Genomic DNA, 4,622 nt, shown 5'->3' with positions numbered 1-4,622 from the left:
TGGAAAAATGACAGCAGAGCGGGCAGAAGGGGCGGCCTTCCCACGAACCGCACGGGCCCTGGATATCCGCGTGGAAAAGTGTGACAGGATTTCTGACTCACACCACAGATTCAGTTCCGGGAACAGTAAACCCAAATGTAAAATACAAAGCAATAAAACCCCCAGGCGATAGCCCAGTCCATACGCAGGAGGCCTTGAGGGCCGGAACCCTCCAGTAAACCAGGAAAAGGAGCCGTTACCATGGAAACATGTGGTGGACTCCGTTAACAAATGAAAAAAAAAAGCCCAAGGTTCACATCACAGAGAGGTCCTGACGCAGAATGAGACGCCCACGGCCAGCAGAGGACACCTACACCTGGGCACCCCCAGGGAGACGCCGCCAGGGCCACAGTAGCTGGCATCAGAGGGAAGAAAAGGCCATGGCCCTGCCAGCACCTGTGAGAGGCTCCTCCCCAGGCCCGGGTGGGAAGGCCCAGCCCACAGGAGCAGGAGCAGGAGGCACTGCTGAGCCCAGGGCGCTGGACCCACAGAGACTGGGAGAAGGCAAGCACGAGCTGCTTGGACTCTGGATTTGTGGTACTGGCCGGACAGCTGTGTAATACTAAGACCATCATTAATGTGCTGCAGGCCTCTGGGCAGCCTTTGGTGGCATCAGAGACGGGTAGGAAGCAGCATGGTGCAGTGTTGAACATGCGTCAGGTAAACTAAATGCAACAATGACAAATTAAAACTGCAACACTCTAAACACCTGTGGTTGAAACTAGAGGACCTACTGCAGAAAAGATGAAACGAGGGAAGGAGAGAATGGAAACTGGCAGGCCAGGTCTGTGGGAGCAAACAATGGCTTTGAGCAGGAGAGGCCACCGTGAGAGCTCAGCTGCTTAGGCCGAATTCCTTCTGCGAAGTAAGTTTTAAAAGAAAAGAAAAACCAGCAATAGACACAAAGCTAAGTGCATGAACACTAGGGTCAAGCCCGTGTTAGGCCTGGGCTGGGCCGGGAGCCACGGAGCTGAAGAGCTGCCTGAGGAGCCAGCACCAGCCCAGCACGGCAATGGCCTCGCCCCAGGAGAAGATAGAATGGATTAGCCCAGCGACAGTGACCAGGGAACCCACCCAGCAGCCTAGGGACAGTCAGGGAATGGAACTGGGGTTCGGCCATCACCAGCCCAGGGCTAGACTCAGCCAGGTGGGCAGCTGGATTCTCCTCCACAGAACCCTTGGGCTGGCCCACAACATGCGACTCAGAGCAAGAGAAAGGCCATTGGTGTCCACCTCCTGCAGCCTCCGCACACCTGAGCCCACACCTGACATATCCCAGAAGGAGACTCCACAGCATGCGTCTGTCCTCTCCAGGGCACCTTGTGATGAGAAAGGAATTTACCTGACAGATATGCTGGAAACAGGAGGAAATTACCCTGACTAGGACAGACATCCACACCGACGTCCAGGGCCTAGGAGCAGCGTTCAGCAGGGCCCGGCCCCTCTAGAGCGCTGGACAGCTGCAGCGGAGGTGCCATTCCCAGGCAGTGTGGGTACCAGGCCATCTGGGGGGACGGCCTGGTGGGCATGTCCTGAGAGGACAGCAGCAGCCTGGCAGGGGCGACGCCCCTCTCACAGTGGAAAGTGGATGTGCCCCCAGGAGGAGCCAACGCTTAGATTGTAATCACTCAAGTCCATCGCCAGAAAACACAAGGATTGTCTTGCCAGAGGGTAGTGACCGGGAACTTACGGGGAAGGCCAGTGAGCAAAGAGGAGCCTTCTCAGTTCCGCAGACCTGGTGCCTGCTGTTGTAGTAAGGGAGGCTGAGCTCAGCCATGCTCCCCCGGGGAAAGCACGGGGATGCTTGCCAGGAGGCTGGGGGAGGATCACAAGACACGAGGGCTGACGAGGACGGGCAGAGCATCCCCTGCCTGGCTGGGGGGACTTGGCCAATTCGAAAATAGATAACAGGGGGTCTCAGAGCTCCCGAGGCAAGAGCTGCTTCGGCACTGCAAGGCGCTTGGATGACGTCATTGTCTTCAGTAGAGCTGTGAAGAAGCACCAGAGACTCCCAGGCGATGAAGCTGAAATTTGTCTCAAGTGGAGCTGGTCCGGGATCTTCATCATGTGAGCAAGGCCTTCACCGCTGCGAGAGCACATAAGAAAGTTGGCCTTGCTAGCAGCAGAGACAGGCCTGGTGTCACTGACCCTGAAGCAGGAATCTTATAAACCGTATAATTTAATTCTCTGCCAGCTCAAGCTGATCCCTGAGATCATCCTCTGTATGAAAATCGCCGTGTGCTGCAGCATGGAGGGACTGAGGCCCCGGAGGGTCCCTGTGTCCTGGATGAGGAGCCCACAGTGGCCACCGTCCCTGACTTAGAATAAAACAAAGACAAAAGCAATCAGAAAACACATGCACCACAAGGCTGAGCCGTTTTTCAAAGACGTCAAAATAGGAAAATAATCAAATGGAAGAAAACTGAGAATTCCATGTCCTGGCTTGCTCCAGAGGCCACTCCGACCTCAGGCCACCAAGAGGGGAGGCCTGCAGAGGGGCTCTGCCTGGGTAGAAATCCCTCTGGTTTTTGTCTTCTACCAGATGTGGGTAACATCAGTTTCATCCTTCTCAGCATCACAGCTAATATTAAAAGGACTCAGGTCAGGAAAGACTGAAATGCTGCAGCCCTGATAATGCTACCAGTGAGAATTTGTGCAAAGCATTTCCCTGGGGCTGCAAAACCAGATCCAGGCAGGGCCGTGGGTGCCGAGGACGGCACCTCCACCTCTTCCCCTCTGCAAAACCAGATCCGGGCAGGGCCGTGGGCACTGAGGACTGAATCTCCACCTCTTCCCCTCTGCAATGCTGCCTCTTCACAGGCAGAGCTTTCATTTCTCTTCAGCTTCTCACCGGCCCAGGATGCAGGGGATGAGTAGCTTATCAGCACAGTCTGGGGTATTTTTGCTTTGCCAGCTGGGCTCCTATGAACCATGTGTCCAGCTACAGGCAAACGACGTGAGAGTGACAGCGTGCGTCAGGACCTCGTAAGAAGCCCGGCCAGAGGCACGAGTGGCAGATAGGACATGGACGGGGTGAGCAAGATGCAGTCTGGAGCAGTCGTGTGTCGTGACAGGTCTGCGGGGGTAGGGGGCACAATAACCTTGGGCCTGGCTAAGATTTGCTTGGGAGAACATTGACCCAAGTCTCCAGGAGAACACTGAAGAGAACCGTGGCTGACTGTCAAAGGGAGAAGCAACTGCCGATTTTTCTTTCTGGTTCCGAGGAGATGTGAGGGGTGTGGCCTGCGGAGCAAGGACGAGGGGGTCCTAGAACGCTGTTGTTGGTCGTTCAGCCGGGGGCTTCATGTCTCAGCCTGCACAGCTTTCTGCCCATGAGTGTAGGTTGTGTCTATACATAGGTGTGAAATGATCTGTTCTCGCTTGGCCGCGCATATCTAAACATGGTAGTATTAGGAAGAATGGGAAAGCAGCCGTCTACTGGGTCACATTGCTTCAGCGAAACCATTTCAGCCCCTGAGCCTCTGCATGCCGGTTAACACTGCGAGTAATGAGAATGCCTGTCTCATGGGGGTTTGTAAAGACAAAACTGTGAAAATAAAACATGGAGTGCTTGGTAAACTAAAGTTCTAATAAATACTAGTTGTTACTATTATTCTATCAGGAGTCACAAGACTAGAATAGTTCACTTGAATAAAAACTCAGTGCAGAGAAGCTGGATAAATTGGTGAGTTTGAAACTTCAGTGGGACTAAAACTATGCCAGTTAATTTACTAACGTATGTATTAATGTGTGCATATTCATTAACATGCGCATATTCATTGATGTGTGCATATTCATTAACGTGTTTATACCGAAATGAATGAAAGGCTTAGCGCCTGCCTGGAGCTGGGAACACGCCACCATCAAGGCTGCATGAACTCTGTCCTCACCACGGCTGTTTTCAAATGACCACAGAAGAAAGTAAGTGGGAAACACCGGTTATTTCATTCAGTTGATAACTTAGTTGACTACATAGCTCATGTTAAGTCAGTCTTAATGAGGAAATCAGAACATTCAGGGCTTTGGGATTAAGACTCCACATCTCTCTGGCAAGCATTCAGAGCTCTTTGGGTGAGACATCAATGTCTGCAGAAGTGTTACCTGAGAAACCCGCAGGCTTTCTGAACGCTTGCAGGAGTTTCCTTGTCTTTCAGGCCACTGTGTGAGGAAAAGCACTCCCACACATGACCCTCAGTGTCGCAAACTGCAGGAGAGGCAGACAGTCGCCTGCCAGTCCCTGTCAAATGCTCACTGCCCTCTTCTGGGCCAGCCTCATCCACCCAGCCCGTGGTGCCCTCTGAGACAGCCCAGCCACCGCGCTGCCCACCTCAGCTGATTCAGGACTAATCAGAGCATCAGGATGCCGGGCACACCGTTATCCAGGGTGACTCAGAGTCATCTGCCGTGGGGTGGGGCTCGGAGCGAGGGACGTGGTCACTCACGCCATGTTGATGATTCAAGCTCTCACTTCTCTGTCAACTCAATGCCTGTGGAGTAGAAGGAAGTACATCTGTTTATCTCTTGGCTGCAAGAGCAAGTTAATACATTTTTTAAAACTTTGACATTTCATCTTAAAGCAACAG

This window comes from Colobus angolensis, unplaced genomic scaffold (genome assembly GCF_000951035.1).
Source record: "Colobus angolensis palliatus isolate OR3802 unplaced genomic scaffold, Cang.pa_1.0 Scaffold53, whole genome shotgun sequence".
In the NCBI taxonomy this organism is placed as follows: domain Eukaryota; kingdom Metazoa; phylum Chordata; class Mammalia; order Primates; family Cercopithecidae; genus Colobus; species Colobus angolensis.
The sequence above is the reverse complement of the archived record's forward strand: the minus strand, read 5'-3'. Positions refer to the sequence as shown.